Raw genomic sequence first — 17,122 nt, 5'->3', positions numbered from 1 at the left:
ACTTCCCAAGCACAATGGAAATTCATGTTGCCCAGCTTGCTTGGATTTACATGCTTTAGATTTTAAAAAACCCAAAACCAACCAATAATTTAATCAGTAGGCATTCACCAATTAAATCCTACAAATCTGCCAACACTTGAAATGCTCAGCAGCTCTTCTACAACATTGCCCACAAATTCATACGCAAATGAAGGTAACAGATCAAGTCTGTAGTCTGTAGACACTATACACATCAAGACTTTAGGTTAAGCTAGGACTTTAAGCTCCTTCTTGAATGCAAGGGTAAACTTCCTGGACAGCATCACCAGATTTGCAGAGGTTCTGCCAGAGGAGGTCTGACCAAGGACAGGGATATGTTCCAGTATCAAAGGACTTCACTGAGCAGTCCAGCCAGCAGCTCTTTCCTTTTTGCAATACTGAAATATGTATCTTGTATGAGAACTGAAAAACTTAAGGCAGCCAGCAACACCTCCAAGATTAAAGGTACAGCTTTGCCTCGATCGAAAGCTCTATTCAGCAGGACCTTACACTAGGCAAAGTAAGCTTTTATTCAGAAGTGTGTTCTAAAATTTTCACAGCCTTCCTTCATTTAGTTGAGTTTGGAACCTTTAAAACATTTAGATAAATGCATCACCAAGAAGGCATGGGCCAGGTGAGGTGGCCAACCTGGAGCAGCTCTCCTGAGGACTGGCAACTTCAACAAGGCAGACAAGAAGTGATCATAGAAGCATTATGATCTTCAGTTCTCATCCAATGTATGCCCTGCACCACAGCACCCTCATGGTTACTAAGGTATGGGATTGCTGCCACCTAGCCAGGCTAACGTGTATGGGGTAGCAGGACCACTGCTAAAAGAGGAAGGAGAAAGCAGCCAAACAGCTTGCCCCCGGCCCCAAAACTCCTTTTCATAGCTTGTTAGACGTGCAATCACCCTAAAACTAACAGGATGTAGAGATACTTCAGAGCTAGCAGCAGATAAGCTTAGGTACAAAAAACAGCACAGACATATCAACATAGAGCTCTGTGAGGGTGAAAATTTACCTTGGAAGTACCAAACTACCACAAGTAAATTTGCCCACACTGGCATTTGGTCGGACCACTTCTGCTATCCCTAATCATACACACCCCACTCAAAATACATGTAGGTACCTCCACATTCCAAAGCAATTATTTCCTCATGTATACCAAGGGAAAAAAAAAAAGTCAGTCTAACCATCTGCCAAGCTCTCAAAAAAGGAAATGGTAGAACTCCTCACACACCCTACACACTTTCCATCTTACTGCCTTAACAAGATCTTTGGCAACCACTCCTTGATCCAACCCAAGAGAAGCCTGACCCTAAGGCCATGTGGCACAACCTGACTGATTTCCCAGCATGGCTGCACAGCTGCAAGCTCTGATACAGAGAAGTCCACACCCTATCTCAACATAGACCTCAATACCTGAAAGAGCCAATCCTAAATTGAAAGTGACAATCCTAAATGTTTTCTACCAAATCATTCCATTTGCCTTGTGTCATGGTTTGACATGGAAGTTAATTTTTTCAGGAAGTTGGGTCAAACCAATCATTGCTTGGGCTTGGATGTTGGCATTTGGACTGACCACTAAAGACATGGACACGCCTCTGAGAACACAGAGGGTTAAAAGCAAGAACTCCCAGGGGAACTCTCTTTGGTTCCAGTCAGAGTGCTGTGCAGACTCTCCCCTGCCCAGCCACAGGCTGCATGGGGGAAGGGAAGCCATGCAGCCTGGTCGAGGTAGGCCAGGGGTGAAAGGTCTGGAACTGGGCCAGCTCCTGTGGACGGAAGGGTAGAGAGAAGCAGAGATGCTTTTGTTCCCCCACCACAGAGGGAAAGAGACAGAGAGCCTGATGGCACCTGGAATTTGCCAGCAGAGGAAAAGGAGAAGGGGGGGAGATGCCCAGCCATGGGAGTCGGAGTTAGTTCTGGGCAGAGATTTCAGCTGTCGGGGGGAGTCTGAACTTTTAACCCTTTCCTGGGAAATGAAGGCTTTATAAAATATTACTCCTCCTTGATTTATAGTGGAAGAGAGGCAGTCCACGACCTGAGATGTTAGAAGAAGAAATTTTTAGGTGGGAGATGATGGAGTAGCTTTTGGCTGGACTTTTCTTGTTAGCCATAGACTGAACCAAATTCTCCTGCAACAGAGACTGCATTTTCAGAGGGATGCAATCATAAACCAAAGAGACCTGCTTCAGCAAATACCAGCACAGGAATGGAGAGAACAGAGAAAAGCTGAGGAGGGTGTGGTGATGCCCTCTGTCTTCAGGAAAAAGTTGATCTCTGTTCTTGGACCCTCGGCCCCAGGGGGAGAATGGGGGGGGGGGGGGGGGGGAGGGGGGGAGGGTGTGACTGTGGTCCCAAGATGAGAAGCTGAACTGTTATCTATTTTGGTCCATGGCAAAGCATCCTTAAAGGAGCCCTATGAGCAGTCTGTCCATGCACAGTGGTGAGAGCACTGTGACATGGAAATGAGAGTGTCACACTGGCAGATTTTCTCTAGGCAGTTGCCACGTGTGACATGGAAACACAAGAGGTGGCAATTGTGTTTCCTGGGGGGGGAGGGGGGGGGGGGGGGCGGCTATGGTGCAAGAGAGGCGCCTCTCTCCCTGGATGGACTGAGTATTGATTATCTGAAGGGTGGCAACTTGATCCCGGGTGATGTTTCATGGTGGTTGTTTTGCTAATTGGGTGGGAAGAGGAGTGTTTTAGAGGGTCTTCATCCTGGATTTAGTGTCCATGTCTTTTATAGCAGTAGTAGTTTAATAAAGTTTTTTTTTCCTTTGTTATTAAGCTTGGGCCTGCTCTGCTCTGTTCCTGATAACATCTCACAGCATTTATGTTGGAAAGGTGTATTTTCATGGGGGCGCTGGCATTGTGCTAGTGTCAAACCATGTCACCTTGCTTGCCACAGTGAAATACCAGGGTGAGTGTTTCACAGAAATTATTTGAAATAGAACAAATAATGCACACATACACACACAAATCCCACGGAAGGAAAATGACCCTTAATGAAATCCACAGAAAAGAACTATGCCATTCCCCAGTACATCTTGGACTCTTAGCACTGGTTCTGGGACCTACTCACAGAGCTCAGACCCTTGCAAGAGTTTTTAAGTAATATAATAAACACCCAACAGGAATTCAGAAATGAGACATTGGGAAAAACAAATAGTTAAATGATAATAATATTCCACCTTCTTCCACTGGCAGGTGAGTATTTCAACAGAAACCCACATGGATGTGTCAGGTTGATATGATCGAGGAAAGTGTGCTAATCGTATCATTCTGATATACAGCTTTGAGGGGATCTGGATGACCATTTGCTTAATCAATGTAATGTGATCTTCAGACTGAAATGCATGTTCCTGTTCTAATGAAAAATCTTTGCCTAGGAACTAATAATTGCATAAGGGCCTTAACTCTCTTGAGGCTTCTGATGAGGTGACACAGGAACTTGGAGTTCAGGTACCAAAATACTTAGGAGCCATTGTGTTTAGGGGTAATTGGAAACAGAAAAGGACCTCCTCTGACACAGGGCACCATATGTTTCCAGATATACTAAAACAGGTCTCCATGTTTTAATTGAAAAAGTCCTGCTAATATTATTCTGTATTTCTAATCACAGCAAAAGCTCTTAATAATGAAGGTCAAACACTAAATTAACTTTGCTATAGAGGTAGAGCATATATCAGGGCTGTTAACTCTGCAAGGTCCACAGTTCCTGTCTGAACCTAAGGACAGAGAAAAATAGTACAAAACAGATTAGAATAAGAAGCTATCTTTTGCCTGACAGATGTGAATTTGAAATTTTAAAAAGTGTGGTCTCTGGTTGTCCACTGGTGTTGAGGAACACCAGAGGCAGCAATTCTAACATATAGCTTAGGCCACAGAAGAAGGAGCCTGCACACTGATGTTCTGCAGAGCTCCAAATCGTGAGGTAAAGAGCCAGGAACCTCACCTGGAGCTTCTTGTGTCTACCTGGCAGGGACTCAGCAAGTGCATTGCTCTAAATGCACTTGTGCTATCTATTCTCAAACCCTTCTCCCAGTTTGTACAATGCTACAATGCCTTTTTTTTTTTTTTTATGTGATATAGTTTCTCCTCAAACTAAGAAGAAACTTCATCTGCTCTCTCTCCATGGGGCATATTTAATCAGACTGAAGATGAAGACACAAAATTATGTTGTCTATGCTGGGATTATACACCAGTCAACCTCCAAAGAAGCAGCATAAATGTCCTGAGAGCAGCTGACACTTGTAACAACAGAGCATCAGCTGGATGCTTTTAAAAACCCACAACTGTGAACATAGATTAAATTAGCATATGTAAGTAACTTGTTCTCACAAGTTATTGATGCACAGGGTCAGACTTGATTATGATATGATTAATCAAAATAAATTTTGCTCTCTTCTACCACAGCTTCACTGAATGCTTCACAAAATCACACTACTGCAGTGTAAGACACTGATTAAATTCAATCCCTTAAAAATATTTGGAGTTTTCCATCTTTCTCCAGTAGATTAAATAGTGTTAGAGCTAGTGTTAGTGTTAGTTTCATCATCAGCTTCTGTCCATATTTGTAAATTCCACTTCTTTTCTCTTGCTCCTCTAGCAAGACTATTATGGCTATTATGTATAGCCTGTACTTGTAAGGCAGCCTGGAAATGGTCCCATTGAATCACTGTGACCGCCATAAGAAAAGTGTGTTAGAGTTAGGCCACTAAAGCTGAGAAACACTAGTCTCCAGCTCTTCCTCCTCTTTTGTTAGGAGGCTTGTTCCAAATTCTGTAGATGGAAAGGGCATAACTATCTTTGTCCATAAAACCCTAAAGATGAGAATTGCAGAAAATGCTTTGGCACTTTACAAGAGAAAAAAACATTACTCTTTAACACAGATTCAAAGCAGCAAATGTCAGCTCAAGATTATAGTTATGTATTGCACCCTTAAATAATTAATATAAATGTTTTTAAATAACACCCTTAGAAATAGCTGATTGTTCATTTCATTTCAAAGAATTTCGGTGGGGGGGGGGAAAGAGGAAGAGATAATGAAAAAAGAGATAAAAAAGAATAGGAAAAAAAAGTAGACTAATCTTGTCTACTGTGAGGGAAAGCATTAAGTCTCTAAGCTATAGAAATCATTACATGCATATTTTTAAAGCTTAGTATCTTCCTCTACCAACACACCAGAAAAGCTTTTACTGGAAATGGGGAATGGAGCGGGGGGGGGGGGGGCAAAGGTAATTCCTTTCAACTTGCTTTCCCATAAATGTTAAGAGAGCTTTTTTTAATCTTTATTTCCCACCACCAGATAATCTATGGCCTTTTACTATCAAAGTACAAACATGTCTGTACCATTCTAATATGAAAAAAGCAATAGTTCTTTTTATATATCAAACTGTGTACCTGAGGAAGGCACTGGGTAAATATGGCACTGCAAACTGTGAAAGGGCATGGGTATGTCTCATGATATCTCTACGATTAAATAAGTTCTTATTTTATAATCCTAATATATAAGCACTATACTTCTCTTATATTAGTAATATAATACTAAGTTCTTATGGAGTAAGACCCACTGTGCTGTGTATCTCTCACACTGCTTCAGTGTGCTTAGAATTAAAATGTAACACAAAGAATGTGTAACAATGACTGGCAGATGAGAAAACATTTGCTAATAATAATAGTCAACTTGATTAGGAAAGGCTCTCAAAATGTCTCCTGGTTCTCTCAATGGAAAAGTAAAATGCCTCGCTTTCCTGGCAAGGTTAACATTGAATTCACAAGATGGTCTGAGAGAGTATTTGGGAACAAATACAGTCTTCTCTTCAACTGCATGCAACAAAGTTAATTAAATCACACAAGGTTCATTCTGATATAACTGAGAAAAATTGACTCATATTTTCATTGTAACATTTCATTTGTATTCATTCAGGTAGAAAGAAAAAAAACCAAACCATTACTTTTCTTAGCTTTGCACCTAACACATCCATTCACGCAAAAATTGAGAACTTGTGTAAAATTATAGAGCTATAAATTACAAGATTTGTTGAAACCATAGAATATGCTGAGTTGCAAGAGACCCACTAGGTTTATCAAAGTCCAACTCCTAGTCCTGCACAGGACAGCCCCAAGAATCACACTAGGTGCCTGAGAGCATTAGCCACACACTTCTTGAACTCTGTCAGGCTTAATGCTGGAACTACTTCCCTGGGAATCCCAATGCCTAAACACCGTCTGGTGAAAACCTTTCCCTAATATCTAAGCATTTGGCTTTCTGGGTTGCAAGTTCACACTGCTGGGTCAGGTCCATCCTGTCTCCCACCAGCACCCTAAGTCCTTCTCGGCAGGGCTGCTCTGATCTGTTCATCCCCAGCCTGTGCTGGTACCAGGGTTGTACAAACCCAGCTGCAGCCCCTCACACTTGGTGTTGCTAAATCATATCAGATTCCCATTGACTCGCTTCTTAAGCTTGCCCAGGTCCCTCTGGATGGCATCCAATCCTTCAGGTGTGGCAACAGCACCACTCAGCCTGGTGTCATCTGCAATTTTGCTAAAGCTGCACTGAACCCCTTCACCTATTTCACTAATGAAAATGTGAAATAACCCTGGTCATAATATAGACCCCTGAGGGACATCACTTGTCACTGATGTCCATTGGAACTCAGAGCCATTGATCACTATCCTCTGGATGTGACCATCCAACCACTTTTGGATTCATCTGACAGTCCACCTCTCCAATTTAGAGAGAAGGATGTTGTGGGGAACCACGTCATGTTTATGGAAATCTAGATAAATGAAATCTGTAGCCTCTCCTTGTCTGCTGACATAGCCACTCAGTCATAGAGGACCACTATGCTCATCAGCAGGACCCTCATGGAAGTGGAAGAAAAAAAAGGGCTTCCAGTATCCAAACATTAAAGAGACCTTAGGTATTTCCACTAACCTATTCAAGTTATTTAATTTACTGAATGCAAGATGAAAAGCCTTTCCTACTGTACAACAGTGGGTGTTTGTAAAGAAATCTTAGAATTATAAGAAATGTTACAGCCAGAGTGTTCCCAGAACCTCATGACTTTTGAAAGCAAGGTGCACCATGTTGGTGAAATAAAATCCTTACCTGTGGACATGGAGCATATCCAACAGAGGCAGCAGGCTGCAGAGCAGTCTTTGGCTTCTGCTAAAAGAATTTTGTCTTTCTCTCATCCTAAGTCCCTTTGAACTACTAGCTTTTAATGATCTTGTTTACCTCATTGACACAGGGTTTATGATCTGTCTCAAGGGACTTTTCCTCCAAACTACCTAATATTTACCTTTCTGTTCTTAACTAATCCATCATGCATGGAAATCTGGTCTGCACAGCAACACAGCCACAGTCCTAGTCCTTCAAAAGCACAAGTCCTTCTTCCTAACTGCATACAAGCAAGAACTTGTAATAGGCAAAATCACTTAAAAAGACAAAATAATTTTAAAATTTGAATGTATTAAAAAGCAAGATCTACTTTTCTACATATTCTAAAATCTATTAATAGGGGTTATTCTACAATTGGTCTACATTATTCTGAGTTCAGGATGTCACTGCTATTATTAAGAAAACACAGGGCTTCTCAAAGTACCAGTGGTACCACACCTGACAGGGGAGGGCATTTCAGTAAGTTGAGTGATGTGGACTTAATACAGCTGAACAGAATTTCCCACCACTAGATGGAACTCATTAGCTCCTCCTCAATTGAGAAACCAAAGGCTGAAACAAAGGGTCTAAAACAATACACAGTTTCTCTTCTGCATTTGAGTCATTTAGTTCACACCAAGGTCTTTTCATACTACAGAAGAACATCTTTCTCTGAAGTACTGAGAAATTCTGGTTCCTGACAAAGTCAAAGGAGATGCTTTTAAAGTAGTTCAGCATCATGCCAAAGACACTTGACACTGCACATACTCAGTCTTATAATGCTGTAAGTTGTGACATTATGAAGTGGAGATGAAAAAGAGCATGCTTAAGATCAATGTATTTTTTGCAAATATGAGGCAAATGCCCAGAAAACAACCTCTTAGCTCAATGACACCTATAGACTCAAAAGTCACAACTTAGTTGCTTTAGCATCTGTGAAACAGGTTTCAGGTGCATGTGTCAGAAAATGGAATTCAGAGAACTGGTTGTCCCTTATTCTTATCCACACAATTGTTACTCTGCAAATGTATCTAAACAGAAATGGGCCTGACTTAGAGGTTTTTCTAATATGTATTAAAGTTTAAGGAATAGTGTAGCAGCCACAGGGCCTGCAAGGCCTCCCTGGCAGTCACTTGCCTAAGATAAGAAATGCCTAGTCTTGATGACTGGACCAAGAGACCCCTCTTCTGCCTCGGACCCTCATCATCTCTCTGTAAGACCATAGGTCATATTCACTTCGACCCTTATTATTGGACTGTTTCCCAAAATCCACATACTCTATATAAACCCCTGCCTCTGCCAGTTCAGCAGAAGAGCTGTCACTGTCATCCTTCACAGAGGCTGCCAATAAAGACACATCTGTGGAACCTCACACAGCTCTTCTCCTCTCTCTCCCTGTGTCTGCCCAGGACACTTAGCAAGCAAAGAGCTGAAATCACAAAGGAGCTGAATTCACCAACGAGCTGATCTCACGTAAGAGCTGAGCTGCTTGCTAAGGTTGCCTGCAGCTGGGAGCCTGCCTGGACAGGTTGTGCTTAGCGGGACTTCGCTATCGGGACACCTACGGAACCCAGACTGTAATAGAATAGCTTGCCTGAATGACTCTCATAAGTGGAACATTCTGTTCCAGGGGAAGAAAAAAACTTCCACAATAAACCTCCACAACATGCGATAAAAGCTCCAACAGCACAGTAAGAAGCAAAGAGAAACTACTAATGTAATGCTACAAATTGATGTAAATATATGTGTGTGTTAAATTATGTGGAACATAAGCTTGATGCAAACCATAGGGAATAAAGGGTGGAGATTTTATTGGGCCTGAATATGATGGAGCTACTTTTCCCCACAGCTGCCCTCAGAGCGCTATGATTTGAATTCATGGCTAGGAAGGTGTTGATAACATACCAGTGTGTAGGTACAAATTATGGAAACCACTATATCACTCAAGACAAGGCAGAAAGCTCTCTTAATACAAACATGAAACTTGTAAGCTCAACAGTGTGATGCACATTCTCTGAGCAACTCAGGGACTGAAATGGATGAATCACAGGCACAGAGGAAAAAAGCTAACAAAAGTATCACTGAAAATTATTCTTGGGTAGGTATCTTACAAAATGCATACACCCTGTCATTACAAGAACAAAAAGTACAGCAATCACTCACTTCCCTTGTGTACCAAGAATTATTTGTTGACACCTTGTATGTCTGGGACATACTACTCTTTCTAACAAGGATCACAAAAGCACATATTCAGCCTCAGCTATTCCCTTGCTATTGCTTGTGTTCGCCATTGAGGCTGGGGCATCATTTCACAACTAAACAAAAGCCAAAGTTAGCGTTATAGAATATTATGTAGAAGAAAACCCTACAATTGTAATGCAACTGAAAGAACATGAAAAAACCACAGGGATCAAATCACAAAGCAGCTTAGAGAAGAAGAAAATATCTCCAAGGAATCAGAGACTTAGATTTTGTCATGTATTTAAGAGAGCTTCAACTCAACTACTAGCTAAATGTGTGTGGCTGCGTAGGTATTTGGGCACACAGCTGGGTTCCCTGAGACACAAACAAGTAGCTCAATACCTCACTAGAGTATTATTGTCCTTCTTCCCATTGCAACCAATATGTTTTCACCTTGGTAAATCTGGGACAGAATTTAAGAACAAATTCTAAAAGTCAATCCATTTTCCCCTTCGGAACTGATAAAACTTAAAAAATCTTTAATTAAGATGACCCACCTCAGGCATATGCAGAAGTTACATAGGCCTCCAACTAGAAACTTCAAAGGCACCCATTAAAAGTTTTGCTAAAAATTTTCTTTTAGCAAATAAAGTACTTTCTCATAATATTTCATTAAAGTAGTACAGGGAACATCAGGCCTCGTAGGTGTGCATTACTTCCACAGACATCTGTAAGTTTAAGCATGTAAGATGACAGACCAAGAAATCTGACACCACAACATTGGTAGGTGAGATGGAGTGTTACAAACCACTCTTGTCACCAACTTGTTCACCCTCTGCTCTTCATCAGTCCCTCTGCAAAATTATTACTCTGTGGGAAAGAACATATTGTCATGTTCCACAGGAACAAGAAGTACTGTAGTGTCATCTTCAATGCATTAAAGATGACCACTACTGGTTTTCTACCACAGAAATGTGTCTAAATTTTTCATCTGATAGCTTTTGTAGGGAAAAAAAAAGGTATTTTTACAACATGTTTTACAATACTTTTCCTACCATCCTTTAAAGAATTAGAATTAACAGAATAAACTTAATTTTTCTGTCATATGACACTTCTTAGGAAAGCACAGATCTTCCTTGGCTTTTGCAGTTGGTCTATTTCATAGTACCTCATTTATACAGACATTCACAGGGGTTTACAGCATTAGTCCTTTCTTAAAAAAATGAAATTCAGTTTTCAGTAATCTATTATTTTCTCCTTCATTCATGAACAACTTCTAGTTTTCTTCTTGTTTTTTAATTCCCCTTTTCTCCTCATATGTTTGTAAAGATCCTTGCTCTCTCTAGTTTCTTTGTCCAATACTAAATTACTGTGTTTATGTTGGCTTGTACCAAGTAAAAGGAAGGTTGAGAATAATGGAGCAGGAAGTATTTTGTGCACTGATCTTCTGGGGCTTGACCTTCTGCTAGGGCACAAGTCATAGCAGAGTCTCTAAAATGCACAGGAATGGGTGACAAACTCCATTGCAGTAACACAGCAGTGCTCCTTAAGCCGTGAGCCAAACACTGATGCCCTCCCCATCCTCATGCACTTATACTTTGTGGTGCATTCAGTTTTGCAGTGCTGTCAGTACAGAGTCTCATAGAAAAATCTGCTGTTACACAGAATCTTTTGGGGGAAATGAAGCTAACTCTTACCCTTAAATGTTTAAGAGCTTTTGTAGAATAGAACATAAGTCAGAATGTCCTGCAAACATATTATACCCATTATTTAATTTTATTTCTAACAAACCTCTAGGTTTAATTTCATTTTCTATATAAAATGCACACACATGTAATTGGTGGTTTTCTAAAGGTAAAGAATGAAGCTTCTGCAAATTCTGAAATAAATTGTATGCATACTGATGAGGGGGTTTTACAGTCAAACATGTAACACATTATTAGATTTGTCACCAAGCTATCCTCATTATTTTGCAACAGATGAAACAGACAGTAGTTAGATTTGACAGTGGTTTACTCACTGTGATGTCTTTAATTTTTAATGTGATAGATTTCAAACTCTCATTGATTGTTGCCAAAATATCATTCAGAAGTCAGTACTGAACTTGAAAGTGTGTTGTGCTGCTCAGTTACTACCACTGGAAAATATCCCATCTTTAGATATTTACCTTAACATCAGCTCAACACAAATTGTAGCAACAGAAAGCTTTGCTTGAATCCCTAATCTCATTAATTCATTGGCTAATAATGCTACAGCAAACACCACTATTGTAAAAAGCAGTAACAAAACCAGCAGTGTCCAGGACAGTCATCCTATTGTGATAAAGAAACAGACTAAAACTGAGCAATGCAGAGGCACAACTGTATCAAGCAGAGTGTGAAGCAGAAGAGTACACACCATCAAGATTCTAAAAGAAAATGGGAACACCCTTGAGAGCAAGAACTCTAGCTGAACTGTCCTTTCCCATCAGTAGTAAAAATTCCCATTTTTACTAGCACTATTTGCTTTTCACCTTGCCAGCAGAGTGCCTGTTTTCAGAGAGTCAGTAGAGTAAAAAGAGACTGAATTTATCTTCACTATAAACTAGACAGTAAAATAAGACATTTGGTGCCCAAAGGCTGATTCAGATGATCTCAGCAGGTCTCTCATATGGCTCTCATCAATGGTGTGAACTTGCTCACTTCTTTTAAAAACCCTCCACTATCTACAATACTGAAGTCTACCCCATACTCACACCTGAGTATCATAAAAACACATTGACAAAGCTTACACAGTACCTGAGCTATATATAAAATGGTATCTGTACAGCAATTTCAATTAAAACCATATAGGAAGAATGCCACTTCTTGCTGTGGGAACTGAAATATTCCAAATGGGGAAAACACAATTAAGGTTTGTTGCCTGTTTTTCATACCTAAGAGAGAAAGAGTAGATGTTTTTAGTTTGCTAATCTTTCAGGTTTTGAGAGGGATTGTGTATCACTTATCAAGTTGACCTAGACACATGAGAAAAAAGATGGTCAGGAAAAAGAATAGTTAAAGAAAATAGTTGAAGAAAACAACCTGTAAGAGACAAGAAGGAATGGTGTGTACAGAAGGCAATTTTTTCTAAGGCAGATTTCTAAGAGCCATCACTCTCTTGTTTTCCACTAGTGTTATAAGTTGTACCTATTTTAACTTACTTAGGTAACTGCACTATGACTGTCAAGAAATTACACTAATATAATGTGGGGTTTCTTTAATGTTTTTGTCATTATGCACCTTTGTTTCATGTGAACCAAAACAGACAAGAAAAGTGCTTTGAGTGTAACAAGAAAATTATTCCTTTCAAGTGAATTCAGGGTGTGTATATGTGAAGGAGAGCAGGAATTGAGTATGAGGAGAAGACCAATTAATTAAAGACATAATAAGTCTGTAAAGAAGATAGAAGGACAGGTCCTCAGTAGATACTGGGGCTAATTCTACTAATTCCACTGCTAAGCCAAATCATTGCTGCAAAACAAGTAGCTCACTTCATAGGCAGTAATAAAGACTTCAAGACAGCTTTGGTCAGACACGCTATAAAGGGAAAAAAATTGCACAGGTAAGGAATCTTACCCTCAACAAGGATCTGTCTCTATTTGCTCTTTTAGAAGCCAGGAAAACTATTCTTGTTGAAACACACACTTCTGCTGAGTCAGGTGTTAAAGCACACCTTAATGTTACTCAATAGGATAAGAAAAGTGAAGTGCTATATATCACAAACTGAAACTGTGCTTTATGCCCAGTCTTTCGTCTTTCCTGTGCCAATAAACAGCTTTGTGCTTAGTTATATATGCAACAAATGCACTTAGGATATCTTTCCACATGAAAATCATTGAAGAACTGCATTGAGAAACAGATAAATACACACAAATATAGTAAGTACTAGAGAAATCCTAGAAAAATCAGCTACCTGCAGATTTCCAGACTACATTCCAATACTGAGACAATATCAGAAGCCATTTTGGAGCAGAAATGAAAGAAGAAAGTCGGAATTTCTGATCGGGTGTCAATGTTTTCTATGAATTAACTGTCTGCCTCTCTGTAATAGAAATGCAATTAGTTTATAATAAAAAGAAAAAAAGAAAGCTATTCATGTCTCATTGTTACTGGGGGGGAAGTGAGGATATAAATGATCTTTCTAGCAACTGCAACAAATTCAACGTAGTCTACAGAGGATTTTTTAAATCTGTTTAAGGTTAATGAAGATATTACGACCTTCTCCTTGCCTGAATACACAGTCCAGTTTGCAAGAGGGGATTAATTTTTTTCCCAAACAGATTGTTAACAAGAATCTATTTACTCTTCCATACGCTCTTCTATAGCTTTCAGCTATTAGAAGAAATGAAGAGTATTTGTCAAATAATTAATTTAAAACCGTCAACTTATACTACCAAAAATCAGAAAAACAACCATTAGCTAGTCCACAAAAATCTGAACATTAGAAAGTCCTAAACAGAGGCAAAACACTAAACTGTTTTGCATTTTTTCTCCCCCTGAATTCACTTTTTTTGCTTAAATTTAAAGTGGATCTTGACCCAGCAAAAATGAAGATGATTCTTTCTCCACTGACTTTTTGTCAAAACCACTAACCAACCAAAAACATATTTGGAAGTTTAATTTCATAAAGTTTATTTTGCTATTCTAATTATATCAAGAAGACTTATATTGCATTACCTGAAAAAAAAAAAAAAACCAGGGCAGCTGACTGGCATAATTTATATGACACATTCAATACCAATAATGATTCTTTTACAAAACAAGTTTCTCATATTTCAAGTACTATCTCTCATGCTTTTGGAATTTTACTCCATTCCCCCCCATACGTTAGAGATTCCATACCACTGTTCTAAAAGATCAGATTTTCCATCAGTTTCAACTTCTTGTTGATTCAAACATTCTGTTAGTGGTAAACAGACTGGTAGAATAATAATAAGGAGTTCAAAGTATCACTGTGATAGTAGGAAAAGGTGTAAGGCTGATGTGAGAGCAGTATCTTGGCAGTTTTGACTCTGAATATAGAGCAGATGCATGAAACAAGACCCAGAATAAATAGTGACTGCAGTCACAACAGAGCAGAAATTCTGTAAAATCCTAACTAGATTGAAGAGGGAGAAAATACCATGACTTAGAAAAAAGGAGGAGCTGAGTCCTACTGAATGCATAGCATTCAAGATAAGAGAGGCTGTGAGGACAAAAAGGAATTTCTATTCAATTCTCAGCTTGAACAATTTCAGCAAACAATTCAACATTTTTGTGAAAAAGTATTTCCCTGTCTCCCCAGAGAATGTGTGTGCATGTGCCTAACCACATCTCCACATCTTCACACAGTGGACAGTAATGATTCCTGGCTCCCATTTCACACTTGTGATACAGAATACTCTTGTATGCTGATTAAAGGTGATCCAAATGAATAAGATGCAGTGCAAGATATCCTTAAAGATCTAGATAACATGTTTTCCAAAGAAATGGAAAGAAAAGTTTTCAAATACTGCCACAGGAGTGACTGACAAACTTTTCTAGAAAGTAATTTTACTACCAAATAAAAATACTTGAGAAGAGTTACAAGAAACCTACACAACAGTAACAAGAAACCTACACAACAGTAGTAGCTACAGGACAGGAAATAAAAATGGTAACTCCCAACCAAGAAATTACTTGTGTCATTCACACCATATGGCTTGCACTTAAGCATCCATATTGCCAGAAAAAAAAAAGGGGGGTTCTGTCTAGAGATACTATAGTTGCTGGCAGGAAGATTCGTGAAGGTATCTTCCAAAACAGCAATACTAGAGAACTGATCGGAATGGAATAGAATAAAAAAATGTAAAAACACCCCCATAATCAATTGAGCAGGATATATTTCCAAAGAGAAGACTGAATCATTGCCAAAAGATTAGTTCCATTAATGAGGAGGTGAGGGAACAGAGATAAGAATAAAAGCCACAGAGCAGCAAACACAGGGTTAAGACAGTTCAAATAGCTCTGGTGCCCAAGGTCAAATTAATAGTTACCAAGTCACTGTTCCTGTCAACCTGGGATAGCCACTGTCTGAATCTTCTCATAGTTACATTCTAAGTTCCATTAAATCCCAAGGATTTTCCTTCTCCAGATTTTTCTCCAGGTAAAAAAATCACATCTTTCAGACATGAGAGACAGAACAAGTAATCTTTCATACCAAAATCTGGTGTTTGCCATAGCCATTCAATTGAGTGCAGTTTTTTCCTGTATGCTTATTAAAAATGTCCCCTCTCTATACATGTTTTGTATCAATTTAAACATGGATTTCTACTTCAGAGGTTACTTGCCTCTTGTTCACTTCGGTAGGCTTTTATGCACTAACCACCAAAAAAGAAGACTACGAAAAGAATTCTGGTTTGTCAGTCCACTATGTGAGTAGTAACCACTGCTGTGAGTGTCATTCTGAAGAAAAGTATGTCATAGCTGAAGGAAAGTAGAAACTGAGTAAGAACAGAATACATTAAAGAAAAAATAAATCAGGAATTAATTTATATATGCAAAACCCAGAAAACAGATTTCAACTCTAAACCAAAATCTGAATTATTTCTATGTTGACAAACTTTCACTACTGAATCTTAGGTATTTAAATGGCAACTCAATACAACATAACTTCAACCACAGCTTGTTGCTGTTGAGATTGAATAGCAGCATAAGGAATATCACACAGCTTGAGTTTCCAAGGATTTTTCCAGGTGACTAGTGACAATTTGTCAATCTTTTTGATACGTAGCCTTTCATACGTTTCATGTAGTGCATTTGAGAAAAATTAGATGACTAAGGTTCACATGGTTTAAAAACCTAGAGTTATAGGAGCAACAGGTCTACACTGAAACAGTATTTTTGTTTCAGTTTTCATACATGCATTCATCTAATAAATTTTGCAAATGTTCATTACATAGCTCAAAGAAATTCCTCCTTACTCTCCAAGTGTTTCAAGGCTTCACTTGTGACAAACATTACTTGGCTAGCTTCGCATAGAACAGCAAGTTTTCCTGCATGATCATATTTTCCAGGATTTTAGTTGCCTTGTTGCACAGATGGACCTTTTTAACAGCACAATGTTACAGTTTGCCCAAACTTTTAATTATTCTGGTACTGTTAATTGAATTATTGAATCCCCAGGCATTCCACAAAGCCAGGCTCCATTTTCACCCACCCTATTCTATCAAACTTTTAAACAATCTCTTTTATCTGGATTACTTTCTTCCATTTTGCCATTTCCTCTCTCATCTTACTTTACCCTCATATCACTGTAATTTCTCACCCAATCATCAGTACTGGTAATACCACTGTCATTTATAAACATTACAGGAATAAAAATTACTCCTCAGTCTCCCACTGAGACTGCTGCTTGTTTTCCATTGTTAACTACCTTATATTAAAAAAAAAATCTTATGAGGATGACAGTCATGATTAGGCCTTACCATATGAAGGAGTTGTTTAGAACTTTATCACAACTTGATTTTACATTTTATACTCAATTGAAATGGATAATTAGCTCATCATGCAGGGAAACATGGTCAGCACTGTTCAAGGGAAGTAAATGCCAGGAAAGCAAACCTCAGCTGTCATCACAAACCATGAAACCTAACATTATACATTATGCTTCTCACTCTTCTAGTGCAGATTCCTTTTGTATACTATTATCCTATTTCTACATTAAATAACTTCTGCACTAATTGTCAGATAGAATATCATGCTGCTTGTGT

Source organism: Vidua chalybeata, chromosome 4 (genome assembly GCF_026979565.1).
Source record: "Vidua chalybeata isolate OUT-0048 chromosome 4, bVidCha1 merged haplotype, whole genome shotgun sequence".
NCBI lineage: Eukaryota > Metazoa > Chordata > Aves > Passeriformes > Viduidae > Vidua > Vidua chalybeata.
This window is presented reverse-complemented; position numbering follows the sequence as displayed.